Raw genomic sequence first — 22,652 nt, 5'->3', positions numbered from 1 at the left:
ATGATTGAAACCTGTTTTTCCTCTCAGGAAATGTGTTTTCTCTTTGTACCCAGTTTTCTGAAATTTCACAACAATGTGCCATGATGCGAGACTGCTTTCATTCATTATTCAGGGCACTCTGAGGACTCTTTTAATTAGAAATGTTTTTCCATTCTGGTAAATGTTATGGAATGATTTCTTATGGTTACTTTGTACTATGTCATCCTAGCTAAGCTGGAACTGTGTCTCCCAGAATCCCCTTCTCTGTGTGGTATCAGGCTAGTGTTGGGCACAAGGAATGTTTTGTATGAGATCGCGAAGGTGGGGATGAAGCAGAAGCCATATCTGTATTGGTATCCAGTGCCGGATACTGAGGAATTTGCCAGCTCACCTGGTTGGTTTGCGGCAGCACCTTGTAGCTTCATTAGCTCCCACCATGTCTGTTCCTTCAGCCTCTCCAACTTCTTGGCCAGTGTCGGGGAGCTCTGTGGTGGTGAAGGGGGCTAGATTCTCCTGTAGGTCATCACTGGCATTTAGGCTGCATGTGGTAAGAGAAAGACTGGGGTTCTAATTTGCCCTCGTGGGTTCCACCTTGTCTTTGCTGTTAATCCACATCCAGCTTTCCTTCCCACCTGCTTGTCTCTGGAGACTTCAGGCTCCACACTAGTTGCAAAGGCAACGGTGTGCATAGACTGCCCCACCAGCTCCACATGGTGTGAGGCCTAACTAACCCCTATAACAAGTGCCTTATCCTGTATTGCTTGCAGTGTGTTCTGATTCATTTCTTTAATGATTTATTCTCCTTCATTTTCCCCATTCTTCCCTTCCAGTAACCCTGTTCACCGATGATGGACCTCCCGGACAGGCCCTCTACTTCTGTCATTTCTCTGTTATTTTCTACTTCTTTGTCCTTTTATTCTACTTTATAGGAGAGTTACTCAGTTATATCTTTCAGTAATTCTATTGAGTTTTTAATTTATGCTATCTATTTGTAATTTCTAGGGGCTCTTGTTTATTCTCCGAGTATTCCTTTTTTGTAGTATACTTTTTTTTTCATGGATGCAAAAATCTCTGGAAATAGTAATGCATTTTTAAAAGAGATCTCTTCTTGCACTCTTTTTGCTTCCTCCCAAATACTTTGTTGGGTTCATTTTGGTCTCTGCCTTTCATTTGGCTTTTCTCAGGTGTCTGAATGACCCTTGTTTGTTTATATTTTAAAATGAGGTTACCTACTGGAAGCTCTGAGTGTGGGGGCCTTATTGACTGATTTTTGCTGTGTGTTGATCTGGCTGGCTCCTCCATTGAGAAACTCCTGGTTTTAGTATTCTGTATGTTTCCTCTTGGGCTAGCGAAATACCCCAGAGAAGGTGTTTCAAATCTCCTGCCAAGAGAATATGGCTGGCTGCCAGCATTCTGGGGACCAAGGTAGGAAATAGAACTGGGTATCTCAGCATTCAGTGTGTGCCCGTGTTACTTGACTCCTGTTTTGCTGTGGTACCCTCACTCCCGCCGAGGTGAGAAAGAGGGAATAATATGGCTGACTGGAATGAGTATCCCCTGGTTCTTAAATCAACTTCTAACCAGGCCCCTGTTTTTAGCTCCACCCCCCACCTCGTAGGAAATAACTAGTGCTCCCTCTCCCAAGCCCTTGGAGGACATCTGAGCTGTAATCAGGCTGCACCTTGGCTTTCTTCACAGCTGACTTAGGATTCAGCTTTTTCAGCTTGGCTGGGCCTGCAAAATCCAGTAATAGTTCATCCTCCAAATTTTTGTTGGTGTGAGTTCAACATCTATTTTATTTACCTTGTAGGTTTATTAATTTTCATTCATTGCTTTATTTATGTATTTAGCAAATATTTATGAGCCTGTGCTACGTGCCATTGTTTAGCTTTTTAAAAAGTCAATTTACACTTGGCCCCTGTTGCTCAAGTTAGTTGGAGTGTCATCTTGTAACCAAGAGGTTGCGGGTTTGATTTCCTGTTGGGGCGCATACCCTAGGTTGCAGATTCAGTCCCCAGTCTGGGTGCATACATGAGGCAACCAATTGATGCCTCTCTTTCTCTCTCCCATCAATGTTTCTCTCTCTCCCTTCCTCTCTTTAAAAAAGCAATGAAAAAATATCCTCAGAGGTGAAGATTTAAAAAAAATATCAATTTGCTCTTATAATGGAGTTTTGGATGGGAACAAACACATTTATACATATTCAACCCTCTATCTTTACCTGGAAGTCAAAATCAATCAGTTTCTCTCTCTCTCTCTCCCCCCCCCCTCCCCCCCATCTCTCTCTCTTCAGTTAAAAAGGAATAATAAGGTGAAGGGATTGAGAAGTACAGATTGGTGGTTTTAAAATAGTCATGGGAATGTAAAGTACAGCATAGGAAATATAGTCAATAATATTGTAATAACTATGTATGGTACCAGATTAGTACTGGAAATATCAGGGGGAACACTTTATAAAGTATATGTCTAACCACTGTGCTGTATACCTTAGACTAATACAAAATAATATGGAATGTAAATGGTAATGGAAAAAGTAAAATAAAATTTTGAAAAGGAATAAAACTATTTACCCATGGGTTGGGAAAGAATTGAGCTCAAACATGTAAAATACCTAGCACACAGTACCTAGTACATATGTGCCCAATAAACTGTTAGCACTGTGATTATTACACATTTTACTGGTCTAAGGTAGACCCAAACTGGATGGTTAAGAATTATATAGAAATTTTGTTTTGTTGAGGACAGTTATGCTCTAGTACACTATACACATTGTGGATTATGTTGGGAATTGTAAGAGTTTGACTGACCTCTCTCCGGGCCAGTAGAAGTGCATCCAAAGGACACGGTCTCAGCCCAAGGAGAGCCCATGTGCAACTTGGATGGTGTCTGATAGGAAAGGAAATCCTATGTAATGGTCCAAAGTCAGATAGACCTCACTTTGAAGTTTTCACATGACATTTGAAATTTGTTTAACAAGTGATACTCTACTGCCACAGTTATTCTCATGTCAACGCTCACAGGTAGGCAGAGCTGGTGATGCTATTTCATTTTGTAACTTAGGAAACTGAGGCACCAAAAAGTGATGGGCCTTGTCTACTGATGTGTACCCAACCAGCAACAAGCCAAGATGGGAAAAGGGTTGTTCCCTTTTTCTTTCCAGTTCTACTAAGTGAGAAGAACCTAAGAGCCCTGAACTTCCATTGCATATCATAATGAAGTCTAGGAAATAAATGGTTTCTGCAGGTTGGGAGTTCAGGGAGGTCTTGGCTGGGCAGTATGTACTTGGGGCCTCTTATGCAACTACAGTCACATGTCAGCTAGGACTATGGGCATCTGAAGCCTTGATTGAGGCTGGAGGAGACAACATGGCTGACTCACATGCCTGACAAGTTAGCGCTGGCTGAGGGCTTAGGGCTGACATGTGGCTCTTGTATCAGCTACCTAATGTTGCATAACAAATTTCCCCTAAATTTAGAGACTTAAAACCACTCATCTTGGTGGGTTTTTTTTTTTAATAAAAATTAAAAATAGAATGGTGGCATAGAGTGGTTTGATTACAAGATAAAAGCTTTCTAGGAAACGGCATGAATTTCCCTGAGGGCCCAGACAGCACCGAATTTTGGCAAGGCTGTGGAGCAGCAGAAACTCTGATTGATTGCTGGTGAGAATGCAAAATGGGTCAGCCACTTGGAAACACACTTTAGCAGTTTTTTACAAAGCTGAATATACTGTGATCATATGATCCAGTAATTGAGCTCCTTGGTATTTGTCCAAATAAGTTGAAAACTTATGTCTGCACAAAAACCTGCACAAATGAATATTTGTGGTATCTTTATTCATAATTACCAAAACCTGGAAGCAATCAAGATGTCGTAGATGAACAGACAAACTATGGCACAACCAGCCAGTGGAATACTATTCACTGATAAAAAGAAATGAGCTATCAAGCCATGAAGACATGGAGGAAATTTAAATGCATATTACTCAGTGAAAGCACCCTGTCTGAAAGGCTACATACTCTATGATTCCAACTCTGTGACATTCTGGAAACGGCAAAACTATAGGACAACACAAGATCAGTCAGTGGTTGCTGGTGTGTTAGGGGAAGGGGTGAGTAGGTAGAGCACAGGGGATTTTTAAGGCAATGAAATTATTCTGTATGATTCTGTAATAGTGTATGTGTGATGTTCTACATTTGTCAAAACACATATAATGTACAACACAAAGAGTGAACCCCAGTACAAGCTGTGGACTTCATTTAGTAGTAACATATCAATATTGGGTTATCAATTGTAACAAATGTGCTATTACTAATAATGCATGCAAATAATGGGAATAATGTGGGCGAGGGGATAGGGCATATGGAAATTCTCTGTACTTTCTGGTCAGTTTTTCTATCAGCCTAAAACTGCTCTCAAAATTGTCTATTAAGAAAAAGGGTTGGTGTATGAATGGATTGGAAACATAGCCCAGATGTCGCTGGGGGCTTTGTGCTGCATATTCTCTAAACAAATCAATCTTGAGGTAAAATGCTTTAAGGATAGTGATGTAGTTGGGATACTATCTGCATCGTCCTGAAATGAGGACCCAGTTTGGGTGATACTGACATTGTTTGGAGACCTATATTTTTAATACATTTGAGCCAAAAGAAAGAAGAGGAGCTATTCATGTTCATAAGTTTTCTCTCCTGTTCTTTCTTTCTCTCTTTTATTATCATTACAATATTTTGCTTCAGAGCCTGTGCCTTGAAGCCCCAGAGACCCAAAGGAGACCGGAAACCTGTTCTAAAAGACAGAATGAGTCATGCTCAATGAATAGGAATTTTCACAGAGGGGCATTGTTCAACAAAGCCAGTACTGATAGCCCCAGCCCCCACACCCACCTTGGTGACTCACGCCATCACCTTTAGACTGAAGTGCAGCTGAGGGCACCGAGCCCACGGAGATTCCTGGGAGGCAGACAACACCTCAAATAACCCAACTGGCCACTGACAGTTGGCGCTACCCCACGTAAACCTCAGGGAAGAACTGCATCTGGCAGTGGCAACAGGACCAGTCCTTGGCTGGGGCAGATCTAAAAAGCCCCCTCCCTAGAATACCCATGGTGCTCAACGGTTTATGAATCTCTTATAGAATGCTGTCATTTAAAAATTTTGTTCTTACTTGTTGAACACTTTATTTTTCACTAGACATACTGTGTGCCTATAGTAGGTGCTGTGCTAAACACTGGTGTGTAAGAATATTATTAATTGTCGCCAAGTGCTTACACTTTTCTGATGTGTTTATAGACAGATAAATGGAGTCCCAGAGCTTACATGGGAACAGTGAATGCCCAGATGGTGGGCATTTTCTGGTTGTGCCTGTAGCATCCATTTTGCTAACAGCTCCCTGATAGTTCTTTGGGCCAGTCATGCCTGTCTGTGCTCAGATTTGGTTGGAACTGGCCTCCAACCATAGCTCCTGAGGTTGGATCCTGGTTCCTAAATCAGTCAGTGTATTCCGTTCCATGACCATGGTCAATGTTTGGAGAGGGGCATGTGTCCCCAGTTCAAGCCAAAGCAGAGATGGAATCTCCACCATTGTAGGAGCCACTAGAAAAACCCTGTTCCTTCTTCTAGAATGGGAGATGCAAAGGCATATAATTTGAAACTGTGGAGGCCTTTTGGCTACTATGGGAGGATGCAGCTGACAATGTGGGAGGCAGAGCAGAAAGAAAGAAATGAAGTCCTTTATGATATCATTTGAAATGCTAGGTCAAACCACACCTGAAGGCAAATCCTTTATGACTTTTTTTAGCTACATCAGCCCATAAACTTTCGTTATTGTTTGAGCTGAGTTTTCCCATCACTTATAACTGAATGTGTCCTGACTTGTGGTGAAGAAGAAATATAGGGAACGTGATAAGAAAAGAATATGCCTCCAAGAAGCACAAAGTGGACTGCACACAGGGAACCAAGAAGTTAGGGAAGACCAGTGTGTGAAAGTGGTAGAGCTTCCTGCGGCTACCCAGCATCTGAACCCCTTTCTATGCTTTGGGATCCCCACTGTAAGAATCCTGATGAAAAGAGCTATCACCCCCTCCAGAAGCCCACCCTACCACCTGCAGGTTAGGGTGAGCCAATGCTCAGCCAATGACATGCTCCCACTGGGGCTCAGAATCCAGGTGGGCAATGCAGAGAAGTAGGAAAAAGAGAATTCATCCCCGGCAGTGGCAGCTACATCCAGCTTCTGACAGCAGCAAAGCTGATGCCAGTGTCCAGTGGTGTAGTGACAGCACCGGTGTCCTTACCTGGTGGGCACCTGGTCTTCCTTGATGGGTGCTTGTTTTCTGAGCTTGATTTTTTTTTACCTTTGTCATTTTGTGAGCTACCTGCTATCCTCTAAATAAATCCCTTTTCTGCCCACTCAGAATAGCAGGTGAGGACTGTAACTGACTAGCCAAGGTGGAGGTCAGTACTACTAGGAAAAGGAGTGGTCAGAACTGGTCAGGAGAGAAGGCTGCCAAGGCTCCCATGTAAGGGATGTGAGAACAGACATACCAGGGTTGAATCAGGCTTTGCCATTTACTGCATTAGTGACTGTGCACAGGCGACCTAACCCCTCTGGGCCTCACTGTCTCATCAGCAAGAAGGATGTGACCCGGGACATACTTTACAGCGTGTTGGGATGACTAAGTGCGTTCTCAGTCCAGATTCTGGCACAGCTGTGGTCTTTAGGGATTGGTTAGCTATTGCAATTACCTGTAGCTCAACAGGTGACCTTGCTCACAGGGGGCTCTACTCGTCTTCCCTCTGTACTTTTCCTTCAGAACTAAAAGGGAGAAAATATTCCTGATGTACAGTGGAGGAAATTTAAGTTGGATCCAGGCAGCTGTTTGCTGGTAAATGTGTAACAACCCGCCCTCCAGGGAGATAAAAGCACTGATTTGTAGCATTTGCCGATTTCCACGGTGTAAATGGTATAAATACTCCCTCTGTGGCTGATTTTGAGCATCCCACATGATGTTGCTAAACACCGAGGTGGCAAGAGGTATGCTCAATCAGCTTTTAGGAGCCAGCGCCTGCCTGCACACCACTGGCCCAGGGTAGGACAGCTCGAAAGTGCTGAGGAGTGGGAGAAAATAGGTGGTTCCTAAGCCCTGGGGCAGATTGTTGAAAGAAACTCCGTTAAGTACTGTTGACAGGATGGGGGATGGATCTGCTTTATGCTTTGGCTGATAACTTGAGAGTACTCTTTAAATAACACCCTTTAACACCCCACACTTACCGCCTGTCCACTTCTACAGAACGTGCCTGTTTCTTCTTTACGATCTCTCCTGCATCCATCAGCCCTTCCTTTCCGCAGTCACCATGGCCAGTCCAGCCCATGGGCCCAGCTAGTCAACTCTGAAGCGTCACTCCCTCCTTCTGTACTAGAACAGACCAGGTGTGCCATCCCTAAGCCAGCTTTTAGAGTATCATCCCCCTCAAGGGCTCGGGTCGTGTGGCTCCAAGTGTGCTGCCACTCCACTGTGAATGCTGCTGCCTGGCTTTCCCAGCCTTCCCCTGGCCCCGCTCAGTCTGTAAGTGACCTGCGACGAGTCTCAGATCTGCTTATGAGCTCTCAGGGAAGTTTTAGGACACTCTTGAGCCTTAACTTCCTTACCTGTAAAGTGGTGATAATAAAAGGACTTTCTCCAGGGTATTTCAAAGGTTAAATAAAATAATTCTACACAAGGCTTGTATCATTCCAGGCCTGTTGCAGCTGCTGAACGGAGTATTGCCTCCACGATGACAGTGTGACAGCTGCTCCTCATGGCTGGTGGTGGCTGTGGGAACATGACTTCCCCCCACCTGCAATTCTCCCTGCTTTCCTTCGCTGTTGCAAAGCCACTTTTCCGTCAGCTTTCACTCTGTTATTTTCTGATACACTTTTTCTCTGCACTCATTAGCTCCTTTCTCTCTGAGCTTCTGAGGCAATTACACCACCATGGAACATTTAATTCAATACTGTCTCTCACTGTTCCCTGTTGATGTCAACCATGTTTTCCTGGCTCCTCTTTCAGCAGCTTGCAGGGAGTGGCCTCTCTCCTTCATTTTCTCCCCTGAAGGGTCTTGGATCAGCGACCATAGAGCAGCAGCCAAAGTGGCTGATGCTGTTAACAGTCCGGAACTGTGCTTGGCATTTTACCGGCATCATGTCATTCTATTTATTTTTTTCATCCAACCAACCAGGATTTATTTGAGCACCAGCTATGTGCTAGATGCTGGGGCTACACAGTGAACAAGACAAGAGTCTCTATTTTCCAAGAACTTACAGAGCAGCAAGAAGAGCTGGCCTTAACACACAGTCACCCAAACCAACATCCGACGGTGCACAGTGCCCAGTGCTGTGAAGGAAAAGAAGAGGAGGTTAAAACACGCTTGATCTGGGTAGGGGCGGGAGTCCAGGCAGAGACTTTTAAGTTAAAACTGGAAGGAGTTACTCAGAGGGGGAGCGTTTCCAGGAAGCTGGTACACTGGGTGCTGTGTGGAATGGCTCAGAGGGCTGAGGACCTGAGATGCAACCAGGCAGCTAGAGGGCCACGTGGGAGGGCCAGAGCAGCCTGCAGTGCTGGTCAAGCGGTAGCGCAGGGCCCGCGGGCCTTCCTAGGCTGGATGGGTATTTTGGTCTCTACCCTTGAATGGGAAATGTTTCATCCTCTCAGAAATCTCATGAGGTAGCTGCTATCGTCAGCCCCATTTTGTATCAGAGGAAATGGAGGCCCAGATTATTAAGTAACTTGCCCAGGTCACACAGCAGGTCAGCAGCACAGCCACAATGCCAGTGCTGCCCTCCTTGGCTAGGACCCCTCAGGCCTTTGGCAGCCACCTGCTCAGTGATGGCAGCATTGACCGGGCAACAGCCACCAGCCCCATCCTTCCCACAGGCTGTTTGGAAAGGGCCCTCTGTTTGGGCCTTTTCTCTGGGGAGGGCCAGCCTGAGGCCCCCTGGGAAGCTTGAAACAGATTTGGGGGGAGTAAGGATGTCAGCAATTCCGATGTTATGGCTGGATGTTTAGGCGGCAAAGCGCTGAATCTCCCCATCGTATTTATTCCCAGGCTTTGCGGAGCTAAAGAGAAATCTCTGCATTTTGTTTTGTTTTCCTCAGTCTGGGACCATGGTACCAAGCAAAGGAGGTGCTGGTTTATGGAATTTAAGGAGTTTAGCTGGACTGGTCTTGGCAGAGAAGCCAAGGCACAAAGGGGCCTGAGGAAGTCTCGTGGAGACAGGATGTGCTTGGGAATCTGTGAAACAGGCCACGTTTGTCTTCTCAACTCCTCTGAGTCCCCTTCAGTCTAAGACCTCTTTCCTTTCTCACTGGGAGATTTCTCACCAGGAGATTTGGTCTGGAGCCCCTTCCTTGGGCCCCCACGCCCCTCCCAGAACATTAAAACTTACTTAAGATGTTAATAGGTGATAATGACACCTCCCTGGGCTTGGGACCCAGGTGATAGTTAAGGGTGGGAATTTCAGGAACCAAATGGAGGCGGCCTTTTGTCCCCCCTTAAGTCACCCCACACCCCAGGGAGATAACTCCTTTTATTTCCAGAGTCTTCCGTAGTAGAGAGATTTCTTTTCATCCCTCCTCATTAAAACCCTCTTGTTTTGTGGAGAGGAAGGAGCTTTCAGCTCAGTGAGGCCGAGGGGCCATCCGACCAGGGAGAGGTGGGAAGAAAAGGAGGCAATCAAGCCTCTTGTCGACTTCCTGCTAAGGAAGGTCCCTTTGTTCGCCCTGAGCCTAGCCTTTCGGCCATAACATGACCAGAGGCCCTTGGGTCAGGAGGCTTGCCCCCTTTATGGCCTCCTAATGGACGTTCCTTCCTGCCACTTGACCAAACGCCCCTGCCTGCCGTGGAAGGGGTAGCCCCATAGCTCTCCTGTTGGTTTGCCCAGGGACCCCTTCCCCCACCCTCCTCCCAGGAAGAAACTAGCACCTTGGGGCTGGAAGGAGAGGCTGTGCCTGCATTCCTACTGGCTCTTTTGACTAAAAGGACAAGAAGTTTCCCTTACTCCCCAGCCCTAAGAAGGTGCTCTCAGGCCTTTCCCTTTGTTGTTTGGTTATCTCTCAGTTCACATCTGGCTTCCCCATGTTGTGTTCTAAGCTTCATTTTGTCTGAACAGGTTGACTGTGGTTCCCGTAAAGCAGAAATGATGTCAGCAGGTTCCAGGAGCCACTGACCACCACCCCCCACATATCCCAAACAATGCTTTTACCCTGACCCTCCTGCCTTCTCTGACTCCATTTACCCCTCCTACCATGCACCTGGAATCTTTCCCTCCTTTTTCTCTCCTCTTCAGCCGTGTGTCTACTTGGCTAATCTCTGACCTGTCATCTGCTTTTCTAATCCACCCTATGAATGGCTAGCACATTCATTTTCCTAGTAACAGTCGCTGCCTATATCGAGTACTTAGTAATTACAGCAAACATTGACAATGTCTTGTGAATCAAGAAGTCTACTAGAACCTTTCAGTGAGCTGTCAGTATTACTTCTCTGTTTTGCAGTTGAGGAAATGGGCAAGTTGTGTAATTTGCCGAGTCACACAGCTAATAAGTGGCAAAGCTAGGATTTGAATGCAGTCAGCCTGGATGCAGAGTCTGCACTCCTAACCATCAGTAATGCGGCATTTAAAAATATTCTTCCTAAGTGTTTATTGTCAAGAAAGCACTAGGCTGGGCACTGAGGGCATTTAAACATGAGTAGGATGAAACCTGCTTCCTCCTGCAGTTCCTCCCTCAGGAAGTTGATGATAGATAGGAAGGGTGGTCTGGGAAGATGGGCAAGGCGAGTCCAGGCTTGACCCACTGCAGGAGAGGACAGAGTACGTGCCGCAGAGAAGATACACACAGAGGGCCTTTCATGCAGAGGACAGCAAAGCCACATCCGGTCTGGGAGGCTCAGGAAGTCAGGAAGAATTCCAGGGAGGCGGTTGGGTGGGGCATGATTTGGAAGGACAGATAGGGTTTGTGGAAGAGTCCTGGGGGTGACAAAAGACCAGACTGGAGCAGACAGGGTGGGCCTGGTGCCTAAAAACTGTAGAACGAAGGGCGAGAGAATCAGAGCTGAGGTAAAAATTCCCTGACCACAAGACGTACCCCAGAGCATGGACCACAGTAGTTTCAGACAATGGGCTCTGAACTGTCCGGGTTCTCATTTCTCCTCTGGCACTTACCAGCTCTGTGGTCAAGACAAGTAGCATAACCCGTGCCCCACGGACCAATTTCCTCACCTAAAAGGTGGGCATAATTCACGGCCAGGACCAAGGTGAGGCGGGCGAGGCACTCCTCTTGAGTACAAAATGTAAGAGGTTGCCCCCAAAAGACTCAGTCATCAGATTAATAATAATTGAATGCAGTATTTTTAGAGAGTCAAAGTCAATATAAAAAAAAATCCACGATGAACAAAGTATTAAGAATTTAAATGAAGAGCTGTACTGAACCATATTAGAGCCTAAGGCAAAAGAAAAAAGCAGTAATATTGATCTTGTTTTTATTTTTACTTTTTACAAAATGTTTTGCAAATCACCTAAAATAATGTGCCCATTGAGCTACATCTATCTGCATAACCAAACTGTTTGATCAGAATTTTTTTTTTTACTTTTTTATTGAATTTATTGCAGTAACATTGGTTAATAAAATGATACAGGTTTCAGGTGTACAGTTGTATAATACATCAGCTGTATATTATATTGTGTGTTGATCACCCCAAGTCGTCTCCTTCCATTACCATTTATCCCCCCTATACCTTCTTTTATCTCCTCCCACTCCCCTTCCCCTCCAATAATCACTATACTGTTGTCTGTGTCTTCAAGGGTGTTTTTTTCTTAATCCCTTCACCTTTTTTACCCAGCCCTGAAATCCCTCTCCCTTCTGACAGCTGTCAGTCTGTTCTCTTATCTATGAGCCTGTTTCTATTTTGTTCGTTACTTTATTTTGTTCATTAGATTCCACATGTGAGTGAAATCATATGATGCTTCTCTTTCTCTGAATGGCTTATTTCACTTAGCATAATGTGAAAGGTCCGTCCATGCTGTTGCAAAGGGTAAAGTTTCCTTTTTTATGGCCAAATAGTACTCCATTGTGTATATGTAGCATAGCTTTCTCATCCAGTCATGTTGATCCTGTTTTCAGTTGAGGTAAAGGCTCAGCCTGGTCCTGTCCCTGACAGCACTAGACATCAGGTGCTGCAATGATTCAATGAGCTAACACATGGTGAGCATTTGGCATGGCGTCTAGCAAGGGAGAGGGATCCGAGGCCTGTGATTGGGTTGAGATATGTTTGAACACCTGCTCTGCCACTTTCCATCTGTGAGGACTGAGCAAGAGCCTGTTTCCTCATCTATAAACTGTGAGAGCATCTTGCTCATTGGGTTGTTAGGTAGCATAGGGTGAAAGATGCAAAGCGCTTTCATGTACTGCTGGCCTGTAGAGTCAACAAATCATGTCTATAGCAGTTACCTGTGTTAGCCAGCAAGCATACCTGCACACAAGAGGTTTTCTGGTTGTTCCTGGTGAATTACTATGTTTCTTGGCTTTTTAAAAAAACTTTTTTCATTTTATTAAACATGGCGGTGATGGACTTAGCTTTATTCCATGGTTCTCGCATCACATATTCCTCTGTGATGTTTGCTCCCACAGCCCTCTGTGACGACTCACAGAGTCCTAGCTGCTCTGACTGCAGCTCTATCCACTCTGCCCCTTCTCTGACCAAGCTGGGATGGGTTTGGGGATGATGATATTTGATGGTATTATCACATAAATAAAAGGGGGCTTTGGCCTGGCCATTCCTGGCTCTCACTCTCCCTTTCCTCTCTGTCCCCATCAGCCCCTCCCATGGGAACACTGCCTCCAGGGGGCTGGCAGCCCACTTTGCCTACCTGTGGCACTTACCTGTGTGGTATATTTAAGCGGGATCATCATTGGTGCTCAGGCTGAACCACTGTTATTAAATAACTGTTGTTACTAAAGTGATCCCTTTAAAAATCCATACCTACATCTGCCCACAGTGGGAGTTGTGGTGGGTGGGGAGGCTGCAGTAGGTCCTAGAATGTTCCCTGTAAGACCAGCAGAGCCACTCATGTGACTCTCAGGCTGTCTTAGATATGTGGCCTGGAGCCTGGACAGGAAAGTAATGTGGCACCTCCCCTATGCTGTACCAGTTCCCAAAGGTAGGCCAGACTGGGCCAGGACTGGGCTCTACTTCTCACCCGTCTCTGAATGAGCCAGTCCCTGAATGTCTCTAGCCTCAGTTTCCTCATCTGCAAAATTGTGCTGATCTCAGTGGCTTCCTGTGAGGATTGAATGGGAAATCAATGCTTATAGATATCTGTGTTAGTTATTTATATCAATTCATTCCATTAGAACATGAATTAATTCATTCACTCATACATATAGGTATGTGCTATGCACAAGGTAACATTCTAGGTTGTACGAGGAGATAGAAAGATAATATACACCACCTGCACCCAACCATTGTTCAGATAGAGGGGGAAAATATATGAGCAAAAGACTGTATTACAAGGTGGGCACTCAACAAATATTTGTTGAATGAATCAAAGAAAGAAAACCAGGCAGACATTAATATTTAGGAGGTATTCCCATGGGACAATCAGGCAAGTCTTTTAGGAAGAGGCTGAATTTAAGCTGTTAATAGGTCAACATAGTTATTAAAAGATCTTTTTCAGCAGGCACCAGAGGTACAGCATTATATATGACAGATACCACATATCCCTTCAAGACATTTACACTTTAACCAGGGAGACAAATAATAGTATATACTTAGAAATCATTAATTAATCACCATGAGTGTAATCAGTGCTTAGCAGGCAGTGCTAGGGGACCATCAGCTGCTGGAAGACAGGAACTGTGCCCTGGATTTTTCTCTTCTGCTGTGCTTCTAAGCTAGACCTGAAGGACAAAAGATTTTTAAATTTACAGATAAATTTTAAACTCTATGTCATTTTTTGAGTAAGTGTTACCTGCAAGTGATGAGTGATTCCGCCCCGCCTCGGATCAGTCCAGCCACAGCCAAGCACGTGTGAATAATTACTAAGTGGAGTCGTGCCATCCTCACCAAGTAGCACCTGGAGATTGTTCCATTTTGGTATACAATTTTGAGGGCTGCATAATTCTCTACTTGTGTTTCTATCACAATTTGTTTACTCGATATCCTATTCGTAGACACATAGTTTTGTTTTTTTTCAATGAATAGACTTTTTTTTAAAGCAGTTTTAGATTTACAGAAAAATGAGCAGAAAGTGAAGGTTCCTATATTACTCCTTCCTCCCCAACTTCCCCTATCACTGACATCTTGCATTAGTATAATACATTTGTTACAGTTGATGAGCCAATATTGATACATTATTATTAACTGAAGTCCATAGTTTACATTAGGGTTCACTCTATCCTGTACATTCTATGGGTTTTGACAAATTAGTATAATGACATATATCCATTATTATAGTATCTTACAGAATAGTTTCATTGATCTACAAGTCTCCTGTGTTCTACCTCTTCAATTCTCCCTTCCTCAGTAGTTTTTTTCTAATCAAAGTTACTTGTATTTCAGCTTTTAGAACCCTTATAACCTACTTGCAACCCTCCTTTATCACCTTGCCTCCTGCCCCTGCCTCCTGCTGTACCCCTGCATACCACATGGCTCCTGCTTCCTGTAACATCGCAGGCAGGCCGACCCCACCTGGCCTGCATCTCCCAGGCTGCTCCTTCTGCAGGGTGTACTCACAGGTCCCTTCTGTCTAAAGGCTTTCACAGTCCAGACTCTCTCCCCGGCCCCAGCAGAGTTACAGCCCCTTTCCTGTGTGGTTCTTATGCTAATTCCATCCTCCACACAACAGCTATTAAGGCAGCACTTTCTCCATGCCAAGCAGGGTGCTTGTGCTAAGGGTGTGGAAGAGATACATGGCCACGAAACCTAGCTCTCAGATGGTTGAAAGTTCCTTGAAGAAAATAAAACAGACTCATGCAATGAAAGATGCCAGCATGGTCAGGAAAGGGTTCTCAGAGGAGTTGACATTTAAGAAGGAGGGGAGGAGGACTCAAGGTGGAAGAAACAGCAACTGCAAAGTCACACAGCATTTTATGCAAACCTGGAGGAACACTTACTGTGCCCATGGCTGCGTCTCCTCCTCTGAGGAAGGGAGCACTTCTTAGGCACAAGTTAACCTGTGCATGCTTAGGGACCAGCCCAGGGCCAGGGACTCGGGTGGGACTGGCCAGGCCTGTCTCTGGGCCCCTGTGTTTCCTGGCACACACACTCTCCACCTCGCTCTCCCCGCTGGGCGCTGGGCACTGGCTGCTTTGTTTGCTGAAGCATTTGAGCTCTTGATACCAAACCCCAATTACCTGAGAGGAGACTATTGCCTCTTTAAAGAGTTCAAAAGCCGCAGACTTTTTATAAATAGCTTGTATCCTTTCACCAGCCCCTAACACAAGGATTTATGGCCCACTTCCCCAGAGGCAGATAGACCAACAGACAGGTTACTTCCCTTGGAGTCCAGGTTGCAACAATTGTGGGATGCTCCCACTCCTTTGCATTTTATGACCTCCTGGCTGGCTGATCCTGAAGTAGGTTACACGGGAAGGAGGTGAATTGTGTGGAGCTGCAGCTGCCTTCAGAAGCCAGAGGCCAGGCCAGACTCAGGAAGGGTCAGGCAGGCAGCGGAGACGTTCCCAGGGCCTTTCCCCAGCAAGACACCCAGGGTGGAGGCCTCAGCGTGACTGCTCCACTGCCGAGTCTGCTGTAAAGGTATAAACAAGATGCAAAAACGCCTTCAGTTCATAACCTCATAATCTAGTGGGGCGATGTGGCAAAGTTAGTAAGAAGTAACTCTTCACATGAAAACAGCACTCTTTCATTTTTAGAGCACATACATATTCCCTGTTGCCCTTAATTTAGTCCTTACAGAACCCCAGTGAATTGGTTCTTATGACATCCTTATGACATGTGAGGAAACTTAGGCAGAGATGAGCCCAGATTGCGTAGCAAGAGGTGATCTTGGCTTCAAATGCTGGGTTGGGCCTCAGAGGCACCAAGAACGACAGGAGATCAGGAAAGGGAGTGGCCTTTGGGATGGGTGGGTCAGCTTTCAAGAGATCAAAAGGAGGGGAGGGGCCCTCTAGGAGGGGACCCAACAGAAAAGGCAAAGTCTGTCCTGGGACAGTGACACGGGGCTGGACCAGGGCTTGGGAAGACACAAGCCTCCAGATATTCTTCTGCAGGTCTCTTCCATTGACCACCAGCCTCTCCTTTCCCACAACGTTTTCTCTAGCTCCTGACCTCTCACCCAGAAGGGCAGGTCAGTGGTCAGGAACACAGGTTGTGAGTTCAAATACCTCTGACTAGCCATGGGACTTTGGGCAGGTGACCCAGTCTCTCTGATCCTCCTTTCCCTCCTCTCTAACATGAGCTGGATAACAGGGGGCCTGGGGTGAGCACAGGGCACGACAGTAATAGCTGATACTCTGTTCTTTCTGTGATTGTTGCCCCCAGTCGGTGCTCTTCTTTCTCCAATGCAGCTCCTAACTTGCCATTTGCCCTGCTCAAAAACCAAGACTGAGCATGTTATTTTGGCACTCAAGGTTCCCTAAGGTCTGATCCTAAACTCCCGTACAGCCAGACCATCTTCAGATGGTCTGGGATCCTCAGGGGATAGGGACATACTGTGTTAATGTTTTCCACTCTGACAGAGTGGAAAGAACACCAGCTTGGGAGTGAAGAGAGCCAGTGTTCAGATCCTGGCTCCTGCAGTGAGTGGTCCCTGTGTGAGGGACACCTAACCCCTGAGTCCCAGCAGCCTTACCTGAAAGGGGGGGGGCCCTCTCCTCTGCTAGCTGCTCTGAGAGGCTGGTACCATGACAGCACAAGTCAGTGCTTCTTCAGTGTGTTTCCTTTTCTTCACTTCAACAAATAGTATACTCACTTCACATGTATAAAAGGGTTCTGCTAAAAACTGATAGTCAAGGGGGTCCCCAGCAGAGCTTACGCAACGATGGGCTTACAGTCATCTTTCCCGCCATGACTGTGTCATGTCTCCCACCCAGATGACCAGGCTTCCAGAGGGTGGGCTCCATGTCTGTCTTGCTCACCTTGGATCCTGGTCTGACAAGTAGTAGTTGGTCAGTGCTCAATAAAATTTACTGGATGAATTAATTATTGACGAGAAGCTCTGAACGCTATGTTCAGTCTCCAGGAGACATGTTTACAACACAAGCTAGGCATCCCAGAGTCCTCTGGAAGTAAACGCATGCTCCTGAGAGTGCGATGGTGACTTAGAATCAGCAGGTAAGGCACAGCCATGGGGCCTGGAGAGCAGCGATGGCACATTAGCCCTCAGGAAGGGACCACCTCTGTGAGCAGCCCTCCTCAGGGCCACTCGGCCTCCTGACTAAGGGACCCTCTCCCTCTGGGGAGGGGAACTAAGGTGTTGCCGAGTGCCTACCCTGTCCTCTGTCCTTGGCATTTTACAACCACCACCCCTCTTAATCTCAGTAACAGTGTAAAGTGAGATTTATGTTCCTCATTTTACAAATGAGGAAAGTGAGGCAAAGAAGACAATGGGTGGTAGAGCTGACATCTGAACCCAAGGCCAGCATGAAACCCGTGCTCATTGGACTACCGCACACTTCCTACACAGGCCAGGTTAGCCAGCTGTGGCTTTCAAACCGGACATCTGTCATTCTTTTCTCGGCACACATTTCCCAGGGTAACAGGACCACTCCTGAAAGACCAGACGAACTCATCAGAGTCTGTTTCCAGCCTCGGACAAGCCCAAACTGCTCTGTGTGCTGCATGCTGGCAGCCCTCACCTGCACACTTCCGACAGTCCCCGAAGGGGGTTAAAACTCAGGGCAAGTGGAAACTTCCCCCAAGGTGGTGTTTAGAGATGCAGTTTCTCTCTTTCTCTCTCCCCCATTTTGAAACAGTCGGGAGGATCAGGGCTGCAGCCTGGGCTCGGCTTCTTGGGGCTTGATGATTTCCTCCACAGGAATTTGTTGTAGAGCGAAGTGGAGATTCAAGGAAACCCTGGGGAGCTCCAGTCCCCCTCCGCCCCTCAGCCCTCACCAGAGGTGAACAATGACAAGGCTCCAGATCCACCCCCCACCCCACGCTGGGTGCTTCATTGCCAAAGAGATAGCATCTGGGCAGCAGGAAACAATTAGCTGCCATTGTATTATTTAGGCTGGAGCCAGGGGGAGGTTAGGGACTCAGGGTGGGAGATTTGCATGTTTATTAGCTCTCTTCTTCTCTTTTACGTACAAGTGTACACTAATCACCCTGAGCCCTGGGCTGGCTAAGCCAATAGTAAGGTCAAGTTGATTTGTTTCATTCCTTACTTCCTTCTAGTTTGAATGCTGGCTTCACTCATTATTTGGGTGACAATTTGCTTAAACTTTGGAGACCTCAGTTTCCTTATCTGTTAAATGGCAAAAATTACAGCACCTCATAGGTTTGTTGTAAAGCTTAGATGAGTGAGTATATTTCAAGTGTTTAGCACATGGCCCAGCACATAAAAAGGACATACTAAATGTAAGCTTTCACTATTACTGTTATTGACTTAGCAAACAGTGATTGCTAATCTACTGTGAGCCACACATTATGCTAGGTGTTAGCTATGGTCTGTACCTCCCAGTAACATCCAACTAGCAGAAGGAGCTGGCCCAATTACAGCACAGCCCGGTTAAGTGACATGAAAGACTGAAACATAATATTAGGAATTACTACTTTATGCCAGGCAATCTTCAAAGGTCATTATTTATCTTATTTCATTTAATCTTCTCAACAGTCTCATGAGCCTGGTACTATTATTTTCACTGCTTTTTTAGATGCAAAAACTTTGAGAGGAGTGAAGTAACCTGCCCAAGGCTACCTAACTGTTGGAGGTGGGACAGGAAGCCCGGCAGACTATATTGGGTGGCAGAAGGGTACCTGGCCAGCCTGGGGCAGGAGAAGTTACATAGAAGAAAGGTTGTCTGAGGTGACCTTGAAGGTCCAATAGGCAAAAAAAAAAAAGCCAGGCAGGAGTGAGCACAGACAGAGGGAATGGCATGTGGGGCCCCCTCTGCTCGGAGATCACCCTGCTGCGGAAGGCTGAGGGTTTGACCTGGTTTCCTTCATCTTTAAGATAGGAGTCCCACTTAGTAGTGTGATGACAATGAGGACTGAACAAAAGCATGTGTAGTATGTAGAGAGGCTTTCACATGCCAGGGTGCAGAGTGCTCAATAAATTCGTTCATTCATTTATTCATCCGTCCATCCAACAAATTTTTATTTCTTTATGTATTTATTTATTTTAAAAGGCTTTATTTCTAGAGAGAGGGAAAGGGAGGGAGAAAGAGAGGGAGAGACATATCAATGTGCAGTTGCCTCTTGAGTGCCCCCTACTGGGGACCTGGCCCACAACCCAGGCATGTGACCTGACTAGGAATCAAACCGGCAACTCTTTTGTCCACAAGCTGGCACTCAATCCACTGAGCCACACCACCGACGGCTCAGCCAACAAATTTTTATTAAGCACCTATGATGAGCCAGTCACCACCCTGGGCATTGGGAATATAGCAGTAAAAAAGACAACCTCCTTGCCCTTATAGAGCTTACATTGTAGTGGACAAAACAGACAATAAACAAGTAAAAAATGAAAACAGGTGGTGGCAAAATATAAAATAGGCCAAGGGGAAGCCAAAGTGGGCCCTCTGAGGAGTTAACAATTAAACCAAGACTTGAATGAAGGGATGAAATGAGCCATGCAAGTATTAGGGGAAAGAGCTGTCCAGACCAAGGGACCAGCAAATGCAAAGGCCCAGAGGCAGAACATGCATGAGGTGATGGAAGAACCTCAAGGAAGGCCATGTGGCAGGAAGGGAGTGAGTGAGAGGAAGGAGAACTGGAGGAAATGTAGCCAGCAACAGATCATATGGTGCCTTTGGGCCACAGAGGGGCCTTTAGTTATTGTTTTAAATGATATGAGAAGCCCCTGAGCAGAGGACTGACTTCTGACTTTATGCTAAGTCTTAGGTGTTATGGGCCATACCTTCCAGCCATGCACAATCTAGCGGGAAGAGATGACTGACTCATAAAACTACTTACAATGCAGCATAGTTAGGAGTTATGTCAGACAAATCATAATACTAGAAGTTATCCTATGCCAGGCATTCTTATCTAATTTCATTTAACCTTCATAATAGTCTCATGAGGCAGCTACTATTATTTTCCCTTGTTTAGGTGCAGAGACTGAAGTGAAGGGGAGTGAAATAACCTGCCCAAGGCCATTCAGTTGGTAGACATTCCTCAGTAAATTCCCTCTGGCCGCTGCTCAGAGAATCAATTAACTGGAGAGGCTATAGGGGGCAGCAGTGAGACCTGTGCAGTAATACAGATGAGCAAAAATGTTGGGTGGCTTGGACAGTGTTGGTGTCAGTGGAGGTGGCGACTCTCGGTCAGATTCTGGATATCTTTGATTGTAAACCAATACGATTCACTGCTGGATCAGATGTATGGTGGGAAATAAAGAGAGAAACCAAGAACGAGCCCAAGATTTTTGGCTTAAGCTACTGGGTAAATTAAATATTTACTGAGATGGGGAAAGCTGCTGGAAGAGCAGGTTGGGAGAGAAAGTTGAGACTTTGGCTTGTTTAAAACATGTAAAAATCCGTGTTTACTGGATGGATGAAACTGGCTGCTGGTGTCGTGTATCCGTCCTTCCCACACTCTTTTGATTATAGTTGAGGGGTGTCTGCAGTTAAAATGGTTGAAAAGTGCTTTTTAGTCAAATCCTTTTCACACCCTGCCCCACCCTGGGGTTCCAGAGAGAGAGGCCCATTCCTATGTGACCTTCTCACTTTGTTTCTTTGTTTTTACACCTTTAACTTTGTTTTGGCAGCTTTGACCTGAAGAGAACAGTTTCAGCTCAACTTGTACTAGGGTCATGGGGAGGCGTTCTGCCTTGAACTCTTTTCCTGGCTCCCCCTGGTCCCCAGCCCCTAAGCATTTTTTGTATGTAAGTTATAGTCCCGGTGGCCCCGGGGAAGGAGGAGATGGGTTGAGGACCCGTGGGGCTGGGAAGTGTGAAGTCCACCCCCACTCCCCTTGCTGTCAGAGGAAGCCTGGATGACTCAGTGAGCTGAGGCGCTATGGTTAGGAAGGAAAATAGCCCGCAGTGGGGAGTTCTCCGTGTGGCCATTTGTCTGTGCCCCCCACCCCTTCCCATGGAGGGCCTCCCTAGGGGCGGGCAGCCTCTTCCAGCTTTTGCCCTGTGAGGAGGAAGGACCAAGTTCTGAAAAACTGACAGTCCAATTCATCTCAGTCCTATTTTATTTCAGCAGTTCTTGCAGATTTTTCTTGGACTTCTTTTTCACATGTGTGCTTGCACACACCAGGTCCTGGGAGGAGGCTTGCAGGGAAGACCATTTCTTTATCCCGAGTCTTAGACCTCGCATTTCTCAGCGGCTTCAGCTCTAACGCCTCTTCCTCAGAACGACTACCTGGTTCATTCTCACCAGGTTGCCTGATCTCCCTGCCGCAGTTTTCACTCTCTAAAACTATCCCGAACATCTCTTTCTTATGTAGTCCTTGTCCGTTTCCTTCACTCTGGAACGTAAGCGCCCCAGAGCCAGGACCTGTGCCTGGCACACATGAGGCCCTTAGTTGGCTTAGTGAGCAGCAGAGTCCTGGGTGAGAGCTGGGCTGAACGCTCCACCTGCCCCTTTTTGGGGTTTCTGATCTCTGAGAAAGGACCCCAAGTTATAATTTTTCCTTTTTGGATGATGGAGCCTTTGTTACCTTTATTAGGCAGTGGTGGTTCTGAGAAGAATGTTCTGCTCAACACCCAGGAATGGAGATTTACAAATATTCCCCCCACCACCCGGAGAGGACATCACTCTGTCCCTCTTTTTCCCTCAGGACTTCCAAAACCACCCCAGAAACCCCACCTCTTGTGTCTCTCTCTCAATCTGCGCTGTTTGCCCTCCACCCCCAACCCCCCAGGTCTCTCTGTGATTCTCTCTCCCATCTGTCCCCTTTCCTCTATTTCCGTCTCCCTCTCTGTCTCTCTTCTTCCCTCTTCCTCTCCCTTTCCCTTTGTTCTGTTTTCTTTGATTTACTGACTTCTTCCCCTTCATGGTAAATTATGTCAATACAGACTCTTGCTGATCTCTCTGACAGGAGTCCACATGAGATGAGTCATTATTGTCCCCACTTTTCAGATGGGGGAATGGAGGCTTAGGGAGACTTTATGACTTGTCTGTTCACACAGCCAGTGTGTAGTCCAGTCAGGACTTGAACGTGGTACTTACACTCTATGCTACGCCACAGTTCTGACGGAAAACAGATGTTATCTGATGAGGACATGGTGTGAGGTGGAGACGGGCTGGATGGGCTTGTGAGGCCACGCCCTGCAGTCACCCTCCATGCACACTTTGCATTGTTGGGTCCTGCCTGATAGGTGGGGAGCCCCTTTGGTCTCAGTCCAGGTGCTAGTTCTTTGGTTTCTTTGTAACCTCAGGGCCAAAGAAATTTGGGGAAGTTAGAGCTAGAAGGAAGGAGGCAACTATAGACTGCCTCTACCAGCTTCTTCTGTGACAGATGCAAGTAGAAGGCTTACTCCAGCCGATTCTTCTTTGGAAGGAAATGGTGAGAAGAA

The sequence above is a fragment of the Pteronotus mesoamericanus genome, unplaced genomic scaffold, assembly GCF_021234165.1.
Source record: "Pteronotus mesoamericanus isolate MK-2021 breed Mesoamerican mustached bat unplaced genomic scaffold, CSHL_Meso_final contig_2, whole genome shotgun sequence".
NCBI classification, from domain to species: Eukaryota; Metazoa; Chordata; class Mammalia; order Chiroptera; family Mormoopidae; genus Pteronotus; species Pteronotus mesoamericanus.
Note: the sequence above shows the minus strand (reverse complement) of the source record.